At 51.1% G+C, this 20,259-nt stretch overlaps 1 protein-coding gene across 3 annotated transcripts in view; it reads right to left on the bottom strand.

Annotated features, from left to right (window-relative positions):
* The window catches only part of Stum (stum, mechanosensory transduction mediator homolog), a 53,263-nt gene that overhangs the window by 11,661 nt on the left and 21,343 nt on the right, over positions 1-20,259 (bottom strand). The window lies entirely within an intron of this gene.

A 20,259-nucleotide genomic window follows, 5' to 3' on the forward strand; every position in this document is an offset into this window, starting at 1 on the left:
TGCCCTGTCCTTGATCTGCTCTGTCCTCTCATCCCTGAACTCTGGTCCTGCTGCCTGCCTTCTGTGTGGACACACTTGGATAACCCCATCCCTGAACCCTGGTCCCGCTGCCTGCCTTCTGTGGGGTCACATCTGGATAACCCCATCCCTGAACCCTGGTCCCGCTGCCTGCCTTCTGTGGGGTCACACCTGGATAACCCCATCCCTGAACCCTGGTCCCGCTGCCTGCCTTCTGTGTGGACACACTTGGATAACCCCATCCCTGAACCCTGGTCCCGCTGCCTGCCTTCTGTGGGGTCACACCTGGATAACCCCATCCCTGAACCCTGGTCCCGCTGCCTGCCTTCTGTGGGGACACACCTGGATAACCCCATCTCTCGAGATCCCCTGCTTCATCTTGTCTCAGAGTCCCTTTCATCACATAGTCACATAGTCACAGGTGTAGGGATTAGGACACAAACATCTTTGGGGGCAGGTATTGAGCCTTCCACTTTATCCTACATATGGAGACTCAGGAATTAAGTATGTTACTCAAGGTCACAATCACAAGCTGACCCCACACTGACCCCAAGGGTCCATGACCTGTCAAAAGCAGGCCAGGATCTAAATTAAGACATTTGGGAAATTGGCCCATGGACTGGTGACCATTCTCATGACCCCAATTCTCTCTGTTCCTGCCCTGGAGGACACTGAGAGAGTCCATCCACTTCCTGCTGAACTTGGTTTCTAGCCCCCCTTTCCAGCTTGCTGGCTCCTACTTGCTTTGGGACACAGGCTTTACTCTGGCCTGCCCTAATGCCTAAGATCAAGGCTATGGGCCACTGAGTCCTGCTGCTGATTTCTCATCCTGACCCTCCCCATACTCCTCCTCATCTGAACTGCCACCCCAATGGAGGCCCCGCCCCATCTCGCCATCTCCTTTACTTTCAGATCTCCAACAAGGGAGTGCCTCTCACCCAGTGGGTGGTCTGTGGGGGCCACAGAAGAAGCCTTGCCCTGAGTATCTTCAGACTCTAGCACCGCCTGTAGCACTTGTTACAGACACGGTACCCAGGCTCCCCAACACCCCTGAATACCTGAAGTGCTCAGGGCTCTGCATTTCCAAAAAAACTCCCTCTACCCCATCCTAAGGAAGGATGGAGGAGCTCAGAACAGCATGACAACCAGGAAGCCAACCTCTCACCAGCCACACGGGCCTAGCCCAGACCATGGCAGTCCCATGGGAGCTGCAAAACCAAACTCTTGTCTTCACAGAATGGACAGTCCAGCAGGGACACCCAGCAGCTGAGGGCTCTCCCTTCTGGGTGATGAGGCGAGGTTACCCCTTGCAAGTCTGTGTAGGCTGCCTCCAGTACTAACCCAGTCCTGCCCTTGCAGTCTGTAGGGCTACAGAGAGTCATACTCCCCTGGGGAGATTGAGGGCCTGTGCAGAGTTACAGAAGGGAAGGTGAGCGCCTTGGTAGAGAGAGGAAGGTGAGTTTAGACAGCACTGGAGCAGCAGCGGCGACATGGGCTGAGATGAAGGTGAGGTGTGGTGGTATTGTGTTCCCCAAAATATTGTGTACCTTAATAAACTTATCTGGGGTCAGAGAACAGAAAAGCCACAAGATACTTAGGCTAGAAAATGTTAGCACACGCCTTTAATCCTAGCATTCCAGAGATAGAAATCCCTCTGGATCTCTGTGAGTTCAAGGCCGCATTGGAAACGGCCAGGCATGGTGACTCACGCCTTTAATCCCAGAAAGCAGCCTTTAATCCCAGGGAGTGGTGGTAGAAAACAGAAAGGTTTATAAGGCGTGAGGACCAGAAACTAGAAGCATTTGCCTGGTTAAGCATTTGGCTGGTTAAGCTTTCAGGCTTCAAGCAGCAGTTCAGCTGAGAGCCATTGGGATGAGGACTCAGAGGTTTCCAGTCTGAGGAAACAAGATCAGCTGAGAAGTTGGTCAGGTGAGGTAGCTGTGGCTTGTTCTGTCTCTCTGATCTTCCAGTATTTACCCCGATAACTGGCCTCGGGTTTGATTTTATTAATAAGACTCTCTAAGATTCATGCTACAGTGAGGACTAGCTGGGTCACTGTGGAGGACTCTGAATTTGGGGATAAGTTCTACCCAGCCTGCAGAAAGCAGAGCTCCAGGGACGTGTGAGCAGAAGAGGGATGTGGTGGGAATGGAGCCTTAAGGGAGAGAATCTGACAGCAGGTGCTGGTGGATTCGAGCGTCCCTGGAAGGAGAATGCAACTTCTGAGAAGTGACAGGTACATGGGGGACTTGAGAAGTACGTGGCACCATCCCTTGCTGCTGCAGGAGGAGCATGTGGTGGGGACCGGAGACGAACGCAAGCTGACAGCATTGCACAAGAGAACCTGCAGATGTAAAAAGATGGTGGGAGGGGAACTCAAATGCGTGGGGGAAATATTAAGTGAAAATAACACAGATGCCATTACTTGCAGAGCTAGAGGGCTGAGTACACGCTACCCCCTCTCTACCTACGCTGCTGCTGCTTTTTTTTTTTTTTAACATTTATTTATTTATTAGAGGGAGACACACATGCCACTGCATGTGTTTAGAGATCAGAGGACAATGTGCAAGAATCACTTCTCTCCTTGTACCATGTGGATTCCAGGGATCGAACTCAGGCCTTCAGGCTTCATGACAGGCACCTCCGCACACACACAGACATAAAAGCATGTATATGTACACACACAAAATGGAGAAGGCTTTTTTTACACAGAGTCTCATGTAGTGAGGCTGCCCCTGAAACCCTGGCCACCCTATCTACTTCACAAGTGCTGGCATTACAGGTATGTGTTACCATGCCCAGCTAAAAGCTTCATCCATAATGATATTCATAGATCCACGAGTCACCCCACCCATTGTCACTCACTGTGGGCTTTTGCCAAGGCGCTCTGACCCTCTGTCCCTGTAACCATGGCCTCCCTTCTCTCTTCCTGCCAAGGAAAACATCTCTAAAATAGGAATTCTTCCCCCCGACAGGATATAATATATAGCCCAGGCTACCAATTCGAAATCTTGGCCTCAGTCTCCCACATGCTGGGATTTCAGATTTGTCCCATCATGCCCAGTTCAAGTTAGGCATCTGTCATCACTGACAGTAGATGGTAACTCATCGGAACTGACAGACCACAGGTCTCTGGGAATGCCTGTGAAGTATTTGATTATCTTAGCTGATATGGAGAGAGTCATGGTAATTGTGGATGGGACCATTCCCTGAGCAGAAGGTCTTGGGCTGAATAAAATGGAGAGAGTTCAGCAGAAGTCGAGCATGCGCTCATCACTCTGCTTTTGGGCTGCACACGCAATGCTGACCAGCTGCCTCAAGCTCCCAATGCCTGACTTCACCACCATGAATGTGAGCTAAAACAAGTTCTCTCTCCCTTGAGTTGCTTTGGTCAGGGTATTTTATCACATCAACAGAAAAAGAAACTGAGACAGAATCCAAAGCAGTTTGCCCATGAGAACCTTTTGATGGAGGCTCCTGAAGACGTGGATTCTGGAGTTCCAGCTCGAGTCCTCGAATGCACAAGGATGACTCTGGAAATTACTTCTCTAAAAACATGGGACAGAGGCTAGAATGTAGCTCACTATCATGTGTGAAGCCTTGAGTCCCATCCTCAGCATCAAAATAAACAGAACACTAGCATTCCCGCAGCTGACACAGATGGGCAGCTAGGTTTGAGAACACTCACTCTGAGAGGTGCAGAGATTTGCCTCACAGACATAGCATCAGAAAACTACCCCACCAGACTGTCGAGATGGCTCAGTGGGTAAGAGCATATGCTGTGCAAGCAAGAGGACCTGAGTTTGAATCCCTAGCACCCACAATTCCAGAGTTGGGGGTGGGGTGGGGTGGGGTGGGAGTGACCAGGATGAAGACAAGCAGACCCCAAGAGCTCTCCAGCCAGCCAGCCTAGAAATGTTGAGTTTCAAGTTCAGTGAGGAAGCCAGCTTCAAAAACTAAGATGGAGCCGGGCAGTGGTGACATACACTTTTTTTTTTTTTTTTTTTTTTTTTTTTTTTTTTTTTGGTTTTTTTCGAGACAGGGTTTCTCTGTGTAGCTTTGCGCCTCTCCTGGAACTCACTTGGTAACCCAGGTTGGCCTCGAACTTACAGAGATCCGCCTGGCTCTGCCTCCCAAGTGCTAGGATTAAAGGCGTGCGCCACCACCGCCCGGCTGGTAATATACACTTTTAATCTCAGCACTTGGGAGGCAGAGCCAGGTGGATCTCTGTGAGTTTAAGGCCAGCCTGGTCTACAGAGCAAGCTCCAGGACAGGCACCAAAATTGCACGGAGAAACTCTGTCTGGAAAAAAACAAAACAAAACAAAAACAAAAAACAAACGAACAAGAAAACTAAGATGGAGAACAATAGAGGATACCTATCATTTTCCTCTGACCTCTATGTGTACAAGCACCTGCACATATATTTATGTACACACACACACACACACACACCCCAAAAAAGGAGAAAGAGAGACTCAACCTTATCAATAACTCAAGTGTCCATGGTTTTGCCCTTTTGATCAGTGTGGTAGCCTCTCCATGTCTCAGGGCAGGGCTGCTCTGGGGCCTGGGCCCTGGGCGTGCTGCTTCTGAGGTGACCACGGCACCAACCGGCCCAGAGAAATGATGATCACATACTACCATCCAACACAGGAATCTGTGCTCCGTAGCACCTGGCCTGCAGGCCTCGGCATGCGTTCCACACACCCTCCCATGGCTGTGACAGCGCTTCGCAGGCAGGCGCAGCCTGAGGAAGGCCTTCCCACAGAGTCACAGCAAACACACGGCATGCCAGTTTACTACCACGGTCCCTCGGGCCACCATTCCACCTGGTGAGGTGTCTGTGCCCAGCTTCCCCAGGGAACTCAGGATGCAGGTTGAGCCAGGAAGTGGGAGGAGAAAGAGCCCTCAGACTCCCCTCTCCCACCCTGTGGGAGTCCCCGAAGGGCTTGCCTGGGGTGGAACACTGGGCAGGGTTCCCAGAACTCGCCTTCCATTCCCTCCCCCACTGCTGCCAGGAATAAAAAGTGAGCCATGGAGTCACCCCTCTAAGAGCGGGGGTGTCTCTGCTTACAAGAATAGAGCCCGGGGGCTGGAAAAGTCCATCCTTCGCACTCTGGTGGGGTTCAGCTTCTCCTCTGCATCACATGGGAGCTGTAGACGGGGATGGGTTTGGGTTGAGAGAGATCTTACTGACCCTTGGAGCTTGGAGAAGGGCAGGACTGCCCCTCTGCCCTTCAGTGAAGCTGCAGAAGTAGTAAAACATGCCCCCGGGCACCAGGTGGTGAGTCAGACCTGGCCCCAGATGTGGCCCACAGCTGCCTCTACAGTCGTTAAGTTGTGTTGGTGGTAGTGAAGGACAGCTAAATACCTCCATCACTCAGCTGAACACAGTCATCCATCTTCAGGGCCTGACTGAAAATAAGCTTTGGGGAACAGGAAGACAATGGCAAGGGAGCCCCAACCCTACAACCATTTGGAAGTTCAAGCCACACCCCTAGAAACAGGCCCCACTGAGGACAGCCTGGTTCATGGCGGATGAGGTAAAGACAGATTGCATTAGGGCTAAACTCAACCCCAGGAAGTCTGAGGGAAAGTGCAGCGTTTAGTGCAGCCTTGAAAGCAAACAGGCTCGCTCTCTCCGGCCACAGCCTGTTGGCTTGTCAGCATGGTCACCCTCAAGCAGTCTGAGGAGAAAGCTGTGCTAGACAGGGCGGAGAGGTAGAACTGGAGGGCCCAACTGGGGTTGCCGTGTGACTTGGTCGTGGAATGCCTGCTTAACACGGCCAAGACCCTGGGTTCCAAGGCCAGCACCGGCCTAAAGGACAGCTGTGTCTTCCTATGGAACTGCGTTGAGTCATTCATCCAGAGAGAGCATCTCATAGATCCAGCCTGGGTCCACAGTTCACATCCTGGCTGGCAAGGGACTTGCAAGACCATCTCACAGCCAGGGTGTGATTCGTGAGGAAAGCATGGGCAGGTCTCATGTTTTCATCATCTCGACACCCTCAAAGTTCTTCAGAACAAATTCACCTGTGAGTGTGATACCTACACCCTGGACCAGTGGTAGGAAGGGTCAATGGATAGCTTTCAACTTTGCAAAGAGCCCAGATGTCTTTGTAAAGATATCACACCATTCATGCGGACACCAGCGAGCCACGGACATCATTCATCTCGGTGGACCTATTGGAGCTCTCTCCTGAAGTCAGCAGCTCCTACTGATCTTCCTTCTGAGAATGAGGACTGTGGAAATGAGACCAGCCCCACCTCCACCCTTCTCAATGCCTCCACCTTGACCTGGGGTTGATTGTCCTGCTGGAGGCCAAGTCAGCTGGAACCGGTCATTAATTTTAATGGCACTGGGCATTGCATCAGCTGCCCTGGGCTTGTTAGCAAATCTCTGCCCTCTGCCTCCCTTCCTCCTCCATCTCTGGACCTGGGGGGACTGTGGGGACCTGGGGAAGCTGCAGAGCAGAGCCAGACACCTGAGTTGTCCCTGCAGGTCTCCCTGAGACGCTAAGCATGAATAGAAGTTCAACCTCACGGGATGCTCTGCGTCTCATCACAGATTCTGGGCTCCACTCCCACAGGACACCCCTAGGAGAGGTCATGGGATGTGAGCAGAAGCACCAGAGCAGTGGGAAGGCCCTAAAGCACTCTGCTTTGCTCTTACCCCCATCTGGCCTGTGCCTCACTGAGGACGGTCGTGTAGGTGAGAGAGTGGGGGACGGATCAGCGGTGACATTTGCTGAAGAGGACGAGGCAGCTTCTACTGCCTAAGAATTTACAACCTGGCCAGATGACATTTCCACGGATGGAGAGGCACCAAGATTAAAAGCAGAGAGGGGCCCTACCCAAGCTGGCAGCTGCCGGGAGCCTGTCTGTGATCAAGGACATGGCGGATGCTGATGAAGCCCAGAGGCTCTTCTCCCAGGGTACTATAGATGCTGAGGAAGGAGCCTAGGCCTGTCTTCTTCCTTAATGGTGTCATTGACACAGGGGCTAGACTGAGAGATCTGGGCTCATGGCTGAGCCCCATTCAATCACCTGATGAGTAACATGATAAAAACGCCTATTATGTGTTAAAGTCACCCTTTGCTTATCTACTCTACAGGGAGCAGGGGTCCTGGGTCCCCACCCCTGGAGTGTGTGGCAGCCAGGGTAGTCAGACACCACGGGAAGTTCAAGGGTAGGTGTGGTGTGGTGTGTGTGTGTGTGTGTGTGTGTGTGTGTGTGTGTGTGTGTGGTCACCAGGAATGCTAGAAGGAGCTGCCTTCAAGTGTCTAAAATCGTGGTCATATACTCCAAGAAGAAAGAACACCACTGTGCCCTGCAGCCTTTCTTTGGGTCACAGTGGAGGCCTCAGAGGACGGTTAACACACGTGACATGTCACAGCAGAACATCTCAGACTTTAACACCAGACCTGGAAGATGCGTTCCCATGGATGAATGCTTGGGCTCTTGTCTCCAAGACCACAGGTTGAGACCTTGATCTCCAATAGGATGGTATTCTCAGGCCTTTAGGGGATGGTTGGGCTGGGGTCCTGGGATTGGTGCCTGTGGTGGAGCCAGGCCCTCACAGGGGACAGACACACACACACACACACACACACACACACACACACACACACACACACACGCTCCTAGCGTCCTCTGAGTGTCCCTTCTATGAACAGAAGCAGGGTGGGTCCTCATGAGCTCCTAGACACTCCAGCTGGTTGCTCTCTGACTTGCAGCCACCAAAGCTGTGAGAGGCAAATGTTGGCGGGTTTATAGCTGCCCAAACTAGGACTCCCCCTTCCTAAAAGACAGACTCAGTTCATGCCAGGCCCCACACGGGGTCAGCTAGCATTCACGTAGCACCTGCTGGGGACCAAGAAAAGGGCAACACTATGGATGCCATCACAGAAGGCCAGCATCCTGGCTATCGGGAGTCTCACAGGGTACCAGGAGCTCGAGCCCACAGAATGCAATTCTGCAGAGCCCGTCACTGGGGAGGTGGAGGCAGGGGAGGCAGGATTGGCACTGTGAGGTCAGCAGGACTCTGGCACTGAATGCCAGGGTTCAAATCCCACAGATGGCCTGTGAAACGTCTAGGTTCCTCATCTATGTAAGGTAATTAATGCTCAGTGTCTGCTGGATGGACAGGAAGGCAAGGGAATGTGTGACATGCTCAGAATGCAAACTAATGAGGACTGATGAGTGAGGGCCATGGAAAGTGACTGGTGGGGGACAGTCCTCCTGAGTAGTCTGGGCTGGAGCAGAATCTTGGCAAGTGAAATTGAAATCAGAGAAGCCTAGAATTGTAATCACAGTAACTGATGACACTATTATTCATTCTACTTTTTTTTTTTTTTTTTGGTTTTTTCGAGACAGGGTTTCTCTGTGTAGCTTTGCGCCTTTCCTGGAACTCGCTTTGGAGACCAGGCTGGCCTCGAACTCACAGACTCCCGAGTGCTGGGATTAAAGGCGTGCGCCACCACCGCCCGGCTCATTCTACTTTTTAAGAATACGTTTTGCATGGCATACGTCTGTGTAGGTGTGACGGGGTGCACTCACGTGTTTGTGCATGTGTGTGGCTGGAGGATAACTCTGAGTGTCTCCCTCTGTCACTCACCATCTCATCTTTTCAGGCGGGGGCTCTTCCTGAGTCTGGAGCCAGACCAGTTAGCTAGTAGCTCCCAGAATCCCTCTGTCTTTGCCCAACCCTGGGGTTGAAGGGGTGGGCTGCTGCACCTGGCTTCCCTGTGAGTGTGATACTGAAGAAACAAACACAGGTCCTCACGCATGCACAAGCATTTTACCCATGACGTCATCTTCCTAGCCCTTTTACCTTTAAAAAAATTATACTGTAACTGCTAAATTCATCGTGTCGGTTTCATGAAGTCTGAGGCTTGGTTTCATCCGTAAGTCGACGTTTAATGCAGCCAGGAAAAGTCTGACCAATGGCTACCCAAAGAGATGGGAAAGTTCTCTAAAGTGAAGTTACAAAAATAGTATGCATACTGTGCAAGGAGATTATTTAAAAATATTTACGTGTGTGGACAAGGACAGGTACGTATTAATGAAAAATAATTATTAATGAAAAATTGTCTTTACCTTGGCTGAACTGCTGGTGGCTTTTCCTCTTTTTTCAAAAACAAATGCTCTTTTCAGTTGAAGAAAAAAAAAGTCACAATCACCTGTTGAGATTCAGCTTTCCGAAGATGTCCCCCAGTGGCATCTTTCTGGCTACAGAGAAGGTGATGTAACAGTCAAGCAAGCGAGGGGACAGACGACACACAGACGTCTGACAGAAGTGACTGGTGCCGTGGAACTGGCTCAGGGTTGACCGTAGAACCTTGAACTTCCAGGAACATCCCCGGCCCTGGGGCACCCAGTGCTGGTAAAAAGAAAGACCTGGGGGTTCTGAGGAGTCCCTTCCCAAGAGAGCTTGACTAGCTATCCTGGGTTTATTCAGGTGACCACTTAACAAAAGAAGGGTTGAGTGAGCTGAGCTGGCTCCCCAGCCTCCCGAGGACCAGGAAGAGAAAGCAGAAGCAGTGTGGCCCAGGCTCAGGTGATCTTTGTCTGGCTGATGACTCCCCACAGGCCTTTCATGCACCCCCCAGACACCATACCCTACATGGTAGCCCATGAGCCCATGTGCACACCCTCAGTGCCAACGGTCGTTTCCTGCCAGGGTTCACAGGACAGACTCAGGAATGGCTTCTTCCATACCAGGATGGCATTGCTGCTCACAACACTGGAGTATTCCATACTATAGGGAAGGGTTCCCCTAAAGGGTCAGCCTGCTGAGTGTTACTGCTGACTTCAGGGTTCACAGGCTATGTGAGCCTAGGCAAGTCCCTGCATCTACAGGCCTCACTCCACCAAATCTTAAAGGGCTAGTGTCCTCCCTGGAAAGATGTGGGGTAGAACAATGTCCAAGTACATACAGCAAGGAACTTAATAGGGATCACACATTTAAAGCGCCTGGAGCAAGCTAAATTCTTAGTAATGGATTGTTGTTGTTGTTAATAGTCATTCAGGGCTGGTTTGATTTCTTGGTCCAATCATTCACTATAACCCAGGGTTTTCCATCTCCCTGCTCCGTGTTCCACGACAGGAGTTTTTCACAAGGCCAACATCCTTCATGATGACAAACTGTAGCAATTCCAGTTTTCACACCCAAATACCAGAGAAGAAAGAGCATTTCTGTCCCAGCATTCCCACCAGGAGTCCTGAGATTTGCCCAGACTGGACTTCGTAAGTCACATGGATGCTTAATCAACCCTTGGCACAGACAGAATGTGACCACTGTCTTAAGTAATGAAGTCTGCTCTGGCTCAGCTTTACCCACAATGCCCCGGCTACACAAAGGAAGCATGGGTCCCTGAGAGAAACCTAAGTCATCTTGGGATACAGAAAGAGGGTTAAATGATGCGGCATAAACAAGTCTGCAAAGTTCATGCTCAGAGGCGAAGCCTTTTAGAAACGCATGCAGAGGAACCATTCAGGTTTTGTTTACAACTTTTTTTCCAAGTAGGGTATCGTTTTCTTAAAACATGGCCCCAGATTCATTGACACTTCTTATCAATAGTCAGTAGTGGTCAGAAAGGTTATTAGCCATGAACACAGACACTCTTCTTAGAGCTACCCTCTGACGGACACGAACAGAAAGGGATAGAAAAGACGGGACTATTTTCCTGGCTCAGGACACCGGTGCCCTTTATAGCCCTGCTGCCGCGCTATGAGGATGCCACACCAGCCCGCATGAGACATGCTTGGGAAAGGCCGTGTGACAACCCTCATCCATATCAGCCAGCAGATCTGGAAGAGATGAGACTTTGTGATGACTCTCTCCCCTGTCACCAAGTCACCCTGAGACAGAGACCAGATATCCTCACTGTGCCTTCCTGTCCAAATTCCTGACACTCAGCATTTGATGAGCATAGGAAAATGTTCACGCCATGGAATTCGGGGGTGGTTCAGCAGGGCAGCAATAGATAGCTACTATCAGAGTGTCTCTAGGCAGATGTTGGCAGTGAGGAAGGAAGAGAGCAGGAAATGGGTCGGGCCGTATGGCAGTCCAGCAGTTGTGTGGCATCTGACTGGAGTCCTGGAGGCCTTCTGTGCTCTGCTTTTGGACCCAAATGTGTTTCTTCCCACCTCCCTCCTAGAGCCCTGCCCAGAGGAGAGATGCAGCCTTACTTCCCACTGACTCTGTCCCAGCCAAGTGTGGCTTCTTCAGGAGATCCTCAATGGTTCCCCGGCTGACAGTTCCTGTTGCCTACCCAGAACTCCACATTACTTAAGTTTCACCCTACAGATAGCTTATCTAACTGCCTACCGGTCTCCCCGCCACCCCCTGTCAAGAGAGGCACATAAGTTCCTGTTGATACCTTTGTGTCCTCTGCACCCAGCCTAACACAGAACAGCGTTTCCATGTCTGAAGTTGGTGGCCCCAACTGTGATGACATGTGTGTTAGATTAAAGCGGGCCAACAAAGAGAGAGGTTTATTTCAGTTCATGGCTTCAGAGATTTGAGTCCACAGCTTCTTGGCCTCATTGCTGTAGGTTCATTATAAAGCATCGTGGTAAGAGGGGAGTTAGGGGAGCAGGCTGCTCCTCTCATGGTATCCAGGAAGCTGGTGAGTAGAGACAAATTTTCCTTCCAGAAAATGCCCCCAGTGACCTACTTCCTCCGATTGGTACCCCCCAACACACACACACACACACACACACACACACACACACACACACACACACACACACCACACACACACACACACACACACACACACACACACACACACACACCACACACACACACCACACACACACACACACACACACACACACACACACACCCCTCAGGTTTCCACCACCTTTCAATCATGTCATTGTCATAGAACACTGTCCTGGCATGGCATGGCCATTACAACCTTGAAATCAAAGGGGCTGTGATTACCCACAGACACTTTCCCAAAACTGGACCTGTTCCCAGTCCCATAGGAACAGGGCTGGCATCAGACCCTCACCTGAGAGTGCAGCCATGCCCACCTACACTCTGCCACCTGTGCTTGGGAGATGCCAGAGCAAACAGGGGGTAGAAGGGTGCCTGTAGGGACAACTCCATCCATGTGGCTTGCAAGTGACTGTCACCCATGCCAGTGGGGGTTTCCAGTGTTACAACTGTTCTGAGGCCACCGCATTTTTGTACCACCTCACCCACATGCCTGTAGGGAAGCCTAACAAATCCATTGCTTCACAAATGGGGCTTGGGTGAAGTTGTTTCTTTGGCCTGTCTTCAGTGCAGTATCTAGAGTGAGTAGGTATCTGTCCATATGTCCCTAGGAAAAGTCATACAAAAGCCACCAAATGACTCCTTTAAGACAAGTCCTCCAAACCCAGTAACTTCCCCAAAGCCCGTCAGCAACCAAGCTTTCCATGTCTGAGCCTTCTGGGGCGTTTTAGATTGAGCCATTACCAGCTAGTCCAGCATCCTACTCCCCAGTCATCTCCTTACGGCGCTGGACTGGTATCTCATGATGTCTTTTTTTCAACCTGTTACCAAGACATTTCACAAGTCGTTTGAGAGAGGATGGGATGATGAGATTAGGAACAGAATCTTTGGCAAGTGTGGCATAGGCTTCAGGTCCAGACCATAAAGCAGTGCACTGTAATGGGCCAGGGGAACACACTAGCAAGGTGATAGTACTCAGGGTGTGCAGAAAGTACAGATGCGTGTCCACTGGATCAGAAACCAAGCTCTGGGGCCAACAGATGGCTCAGCAGGCAAGGTGCTTATCATGCAAGGCTGGTGACTTGAGTTCCCATCCTACCCCAGAGCTCATGGAAGAGTGGAAGGAGAGAATTGACTTCACAAAATTACCCCCTGGCTTCCACATAAGTGCTGCAACAATCACACACACACATATCTGAATCACACACACACACACACACACACACACACACACACACACACACACACACTGATAATAATGGTACTTTTTAAAAGCCAGCTGTAAGCCCAGCTTGGTGGTGCAGACCTGTAATCCTAGGTACCTGGGAGGCTAAGGTAAGGATATGATACATTCAAAGTGAGCCTGAGCTACAAAGTGAGTTCAAGGCCAGCCTGGGTAACTAAAGAGACTCTGTCTCAAAATACAAAATAAATAATGGGCTGGGTACGTAGCTCAGTTGAGTGGCTGCCCAGTATGCACAAGGCCCTGGGTTCAACCCACAGGCAGTAGGGGTCGACAGGGGCCAGACACCTGACTCAGCTGTAGCACCTACTTCTTGTCAGTGTTTGTCTTTTGGTCCCTAAGAGTCTCTTTCAAAATGCAACTTTACTTTCAGTGAAGTCCCCATTTGATTTCATTGTTTGGAAGGGAGCTCAAAAGAGAAAACCCTAGCTGGGCGGTGGTGGCGCACGCCTTTAATCCCAGCACTCGGGAGGCAGAGGCAGGCGGATCTCTGTGAGTTCGAGGCCAGCCTGGGCTACAGAGTGAGTCCCAGGAAAGGCGCAAAGCTACACAGAGAAACCCTGTCTCGCAAAACCAAAAAAAAAAAAAAAGAGAGAGAGAGAGAAAACCCTGATGCTGGAGGGACAGCTGAGCAAGACTCAGAAGGTCGGGGAGAGTGGCCTTCAAGGACCAGCCGTGTGCACATCCCCCCAGAAGCACAGCAGCAGCAGGCCAGGCTGCAGGCTTTCCCCATGGCCCTCACTTCCGGCGGGCTCCTCCTCTCTGGACAGGCAGACTGGCTTCATCACCCGTCTAATCAGCACCTGCGACCACGAGACGAGACGCAGAGGAAGGACATCTACCCTGACTTCAAGGGCAGAGTCCCCGAGCAGCTGTGTCTCCACCATTCTACACTCACCCAACAAAGCCACCTCCTCTGCCACTGCAAGGCCAGCAGGTAGAGTCCCCAGCACTCATCAGAGAGAGCTGCCTGTTTGAACGGGGACTAAATTGCTCGGAGAGTATTTAAGGCTATCGTTTGTAAAGAGAATTGAGAGAGGAACTTGGTAAGAAAGCACTCCGTGAGCAAGTGTAAATAAAGCCCTGGGTTCCGTCCCAGGCACCACCAAAAGAAAGACACTTGAGGAAGCACGTGAGAGCAAGATGCTAACACATGCTGAAGACGCTGAGGCATGCTGGGAAGCTGGCAAACAGTCATAACCTCATTGCCCTCCACTGCCCAAGGCCCAGCTCTGTCTGGTCCCTTGTTCCCTGGGACCAGTGCCTCATGGCACATCTTGTCAGCTGAGTGGTATAGCCTCGACTCAGAACAATAAACTGACAAGTTGCTTTTGAGAGGAGACTTCTGGGACCAGTCGGAAACCACGGGTGCTATGCAAGAAGTAACCCAGGCCCTTGCACCCACCTGGGGCAACACGGGGGGGGGGGGGGGGCGGGGACAGGGGATGATTGGGAATTTTATACCCACTCCCTGCCACCCATGCTCTCCTCTACGTAGCCTGTCCATGCGGTTAGTGGCATTTCCTCTGGAGTGGTTCTACCCCTATAAACCATGGAGTCACATCTGACCCAGACAGGGGTTGAAGCCTCTGAAGGCAATGGCTGCTCCTACCACAGATGGAGCTGCCTATGAGCCTCCTGTCCTTTGTGATTGTTCTTACTCCATTGGTGACAAACTGCCCTGGGTTCCAGTGGCACCTTCAGTTTCCTCCCCCGCCCCAGAAGCTAGGGAAGTTTTTCATTAAGATCATCTAGCTAGCCTGCACTTGGTGCATATCTTCAATCTCAGCACTCGGAAGACAGAGGCAGCCAGATCTCTTGTGAGTTTGAGGCCAGCCTGGTCTACAGAGAGAGAATTCCAGGACAGCCAGGGCTGTGTAGAGAAATCAAAACAAAAAAACACACACAAAAGAAAGAATAAAAGGTTGTCTAGCCATAAGTAATTCTTGGTGTGCACCTGTCTGTGTATGTGTGTATCTATCTGTATATGCATGTGCTTGCATGTGTTAACATTGGTAGTGTGGAGCTGAAGGCTGATGGAGACATTTCTGTCCATGAGACTCCTTTCATAAAACATGTATAGTCCATACAACAGCCTCCATCAGATGAAATTCATGTCAGTGCAACTTTGAGCACACAAGAAGTCCTTTCCTAATGTGAGTGACAGGCTGATTACAGAGCCCCAGCCCCTGGGAAGGGGTTGTATGGACACCAAAACCAGGGCTGCCAGCCTGCTACACGTCTCCGGCCTGGGAGCCCAGAATTCCTGCCCCAGCTGTGTCCCACAAACACATGGATTCCCCCCAGCTCCTACAGTTTCCAGCCATCATTTCCATGGATTGCCATCTCCTTTCTTCTGAGACCTGGAGTAAGTAAGATAGCTTATCAGTCTACCTGCCGAGGAATCCCTGAAAGAACAGCCATGCTCCTGCACACTGTGTGATTAAAGGAATCACCAGCCAGAGCGGGGAACTCTGCCACTGATATCGTCCCAAAGTAGAACTTCCTAGGAAGAGACGGTATCAAGGGACTCCATAAGGCAGCCCAGGGGCTCCTCTTTCCAGCAATCTAAACAAGCAGAGAAGGGGTGAAGGAAGCAGCCCAAGATGGGAGTCAGGGTTCAGCCCAGCCAGATGCCAAAGCAGGCCCTGGGGAGAACTCGCTGAGACGTTTCCTATTAGGGCAAGAAGCAGCAGACGAGAGGGCGGAGCCTGGACCCAGCACAATCGCCTTCAACATCAGAGTCCTAAGGAGCCACTGGGGCTAAAAAGGACTGGAACACAGAGGCCAGCACAGCACGCAGTTGCTGTGGAAATGGCTGGTGGGTTTGTGTTTTGTTTTGTTGGTTTCTTAAAAATATTCATTCTCTCTCTCTCTCTCTCTCTCTCTCTCTCTCTCTCTCTCTCTCTCTCACACACACACACACACACACACACACACACACACACACACACACATACACCTTGGAAATGGCACAGTGGGGAATCTGGTCCTCTGACTGACACCAAAAGCTGTCTCGTGTCTCCCTGACAGGCGCTGTAGAAGCAAGGGCTGGCTGGCTGCCAACCCCCTCACCCTCTCTGTCCAAACTCTTTATGGCCACTCAGCCACCTCATCCTGCTCGCCAGCACCCAGTGATCCGCTGGGAGCTGTCCAGCCTAGAGCCTGGCCTGTGTCTCCTGCCTAGACTCTCTGTTTCACCAGCCCCAGAGGCTCCAATGGTGTGGAGGTGGGCAGCAACCCAGCGGAACCCCAACTCAGGTCAATCTGTCTTTCTGGAACCCTTAACCTTCAGCTCAAGGTGCTCCCCAGTTCTCCTACACTACTGTGTCCCCCATCTTATCTGATGACAGAGTGACAGGGTAGCATGACACTCGTCTTTACTAGGGGGTCACTGTTCTGGCCCACTCCATGCAGGCCTTACGGTCCCTTGAGATCAATACGATTTGCAAAGGAGCGGGTATTGGGCAGAGGCCAAGGGCTGGCTCCTAGTGCTAGGCTACCAGGTTTCCTGCTGGTCATGCCTCAGTATCTCCTCCTGCCAGATAGGGTAACAGTCATAGCACCCACTTCAGAGGCCTGATGTGAGGAGTGCCATAATACACAGAACCCCTGAGCAGCCTGGCAGCCCATGGTGGGGAGCCCAGGTATCTGAAAAGTCACCCTGGTGATGTCATAACTGTCACTGGGGGGGGGGGTAAACCACACCTGCTTGTCCCCCTGTGCCTCACTCCCACAGTCTATTTGCTCACTGAGAGAGCTCACTTCCCAGCTCAGATGCTGCCCCAGGACATTCAGATGCCCTGGCTCCTCAGCAGATTTTAAAAGGCTCCAGGCCGAAAGATGCTAACTAATGTGAATAATTCCCCTGAGAAATTTGTCAGTCCCACCTCAGTGTCCATATCTATGAAATGAGAGGCTTCTCACAGGTCCCTTCAGCATGAGCATTTGTGGCCGTGGTCCATGTCTCCAGGCTAGCTAAGCACCGGAAGGCCCACGAGTTTCCTACACATGCCTTGGCAGAGCCTCTTGGGGCACTGAGGTCTTTGCTCAGAGCTTGGGGTAGCTTCTCTGAGACCAAGCAGTCAGACTACCTGGGTCCCAGGAAGACATCCCTAAGCCAGCACAGGGTCTCTGGAAACCTAACTAAGATGCCCCACCTCCTAGAGGGAGCCTGCACAAGCCATGAGCATCCCCAGCCCAGAGTACTCATGGGGAAATGTAGCGGTGACACTCTCTCATCTTAGGGTTCCTGGTGTCCACTGAAGCGCAGGTTCCTAAGAATATCCCTGTAGACCCCAGATGTAGCCGAGTATCTCCTACATCTCAGGCACTTAAGACACGCTTAACAAAATGATTAAATAAATGAGGCAGACTTGAGGGGGGAAGCAGACTGAAAAACGTTCCAAGAATAACAAAGAGCTCTCTGCGCAAGTTCAAACGACTTTTCAGTGGCCTTGACCCGAGAAAACCTGTGCTGTGAATTCTGCATTATGAAGAAAGGTAACACTGGGGGTTTACGGAATGGCACAGTGACAAGTTCTTACAGCGCCGAAATCATATTCCATCTCTTCACCTGCTTTCTTCCATTGCGTCTGTCTCGCTGCTCCTTTCTGTCTGTGCACACCAGGCAGTGTGGGTACTGAAGAAGCATAGGCTTCCAGGACATGGGAAGAAGAGGATGGAGACCGGAAATGGCCATAACGGGGTAGCCTGGTGCACACAGCCAGGATCTACAATGTGACACTGAAAAAAATAATCTCATCCCAATTTTTGCCCACCTCTACCTTGATGGAAGCATCTCTTTTTCTTGAGAGGGCAGGCACCAAGCTGGACTTCTACCTGGACAGAAGTTTCTGCACTGCCATGCAGCAGTGAAGCCACGTCCACGCCACTCCTTCAAGGCTACAGTTGTCCAAACTCCAGGGACTGGAGCTTCCTGTTTGATGTCACCACATACAACACTTCTATTGACCATCGTTTGCCCATACCACTGGGGCGTTTTGAGAAGTCAACCTATTAGATACACTTTTAAAAGTGCTTTAAAATAATGGTGTTCTCATGAGGAGTCTAGATGGTAAAGGGGTCTGATGGTATGAAATGGGGCTAAGAAACTGACTTTGGGTCTCTAACTGCTTCCCTGACACGTCACCCCCTACTCTTCAGGCTAACAGGCTCAAAGGTCCTTTGACTGGACTTTGGGTCTCTAGGGTTGGGAAGGATGGAGGATGGAGGAGGGGCAGGCTTAGTGATGTTCACCAGGGGAAGGGAGTTCTCATGGGAGGGAGGGAGAAGGGGAGAGGGAAGGAGGGATAGAGGGAGGGAGAAATAGAGGGAGAGAGGGATGGTGGGAGGGAGGGAGAAGGGGGAGGGAAGGAGGGAAGAAGGAATACGGGGAAGGAGGGATCGAGGGAGGGAGGCAGAGTGTGGCCTGGCCCCAGTGCCCACCCTAGTGCCCCAGACTCACCCCACAGCATCTACATCTGTCTGCGGTTCTGAGTCTTTCCACCTGTTGGAGGAGTTGCGCTCGGCTCCTGGCTCCCACTCAGTACGTTTTTATTTTATTTCACACGGTGCTTGTGGGCATCGAGCATTGCCGGGTGTTCTGACACTGCCAGTGTGCTTTGGATGAGCCCTGTTGCTAAGAAACAAATCCCAGCTGTATCTTTAAACACAGCTCTAGAAAAGCACATTCCTCCTCACTCAACTCCACGGTGTCTTTTCTTGGGTCCTGTTTAGTTTATGTGAACAGTTACTTGCCAAAGGCCACATTTTGAACCTCAAGGAAAATCCAGTGAATGCTCCATTTACTCAGAGGAACCACTTTCAGAGCATGGAGCAATGGCTTGGGGTAGAGAAGAAGATTCCTAGCAGCCACAGTCACCCGCAAACCTCAAGCAGGGACTTGGGAAGGAGGACCTTCACGGAGGAGGAGTGAGCAGTGTGGCCAGCCCAGCCTGGAGCTCTAGTGCCACCTTACTGGGCAGACTCTCTGAAGGACCAGTTGAGCCAAGGCTCTGTTGTGCCAGCAGCTTCTTGCATTTCTAAGATGCCCGACTTTACCACTCCTTGCCAAGCAGTTCCATGTTCAGTTTGATTTAAACCACATGCACTTACATCCCCAGTGCCCCTGTCCCTGAAGACTGGGATTTTCTGGGTTGACTGTAACAGGCGCAAGGGCTCCCATGTGGGTTCCCACTCCCCCATGCATTCCTGAACACAGACATAAACAGGAGCTACAAAGGCAAGCTGCTGTCAGAAGCAGTCACTGTGGGACTTCCTTTCTCCAAGCCCAGGCTTCGGGGTCCCCTTGCACTGAGGCCTCCCAGAAGTGCTTTCAAAACTGTGCAGACCACAGCCCACTCCACTCCTGCTCTGGCTACATCAGACTCTTTGCCAGACTTCCCAAGGGATTCTGATGTACCTGAGGTCAGGGGTCAGCAGTATAGGATTAGGTATCAGCTCTATTCCTCCAAATTAACTAAGCATGTGTTTCAGGCCAGGCAGGGCACCAAGCTCAGAGACACAGTCCGAGTGAGAACCTCTCCTCCACTGGACCAGCCCATGGTCTAGTGGTCCTACTGAGTCACACAGCATTAGGGCCCGTGGAGCTAGACCAGAGAGGCTGAGGTGACTTTACCACAGTGACGTTCCGTTGGGCAATAATCACATTTAATCCCCACTGTATGCAAAGTACTGTGTATTCTAGGACTGTATATGTAATAACTCGACTAGCTCTCTTTAAGAGAGTCTGAAGAAATAGGAACTATTCTCCCCATTTTGCAGATCAAGCAACTGAGGCACACGTAGAAACAGTGTAAAGCCTAAAACTATCAAACTTCCAGAAGACTCAGGAGGCAAACTTTGTAACCTGGAGGCAGGAAAGATTACTAGAATAGAAAAACTTTAAAAGGAAAAGAAACTGAAATGCAAAAGAGGTAGGTCACTTGACCAAGCTCACACAGCTATCTCGTGGTAGAGTGCAAGCCAGTGAGTGCTCTTTCAGCTGAAAAGAAAGTGTCCGGAAAAAGATCATCGGGGTTGGGGAAGGACACACATAATTTTTCACACACGACAGACCCCTCTTCAGTGAGCTGGGCCCCTGACTGATGGCCATCAACTATGCCCTCACTGGGGAGCCTGCTAAGGGTGCCCCCTAGCAGACGTTCCTCTGGGCAGCAGTTGGGTGGCTTTGTTTCTGCTTCTTGCTTCTCAGAGAATGAACCAGCTGGCTTTCTTTCCCAAGGCATTTTGTACCTTAAAGTCCA

The sequence above is a fragment of the Peromyscus californicus genome, unplaced genomic scaffold, assembly GCF_007827085.1.
Source record: "Peromyscus californicus insignis strain IS unplaced genomic scaffold, ASM782708v3 Scaffold_14__1_contigs__length_90479793_seg_2, whole genome shotgun sequence".
NCBI classification, from domain to species: domain Eukaryota; kingdom Metazoa; phylum Chordata; class Mammalia; order Rodentia; family Cricetidae; genus Peromyscus; species Peromyscus californicus.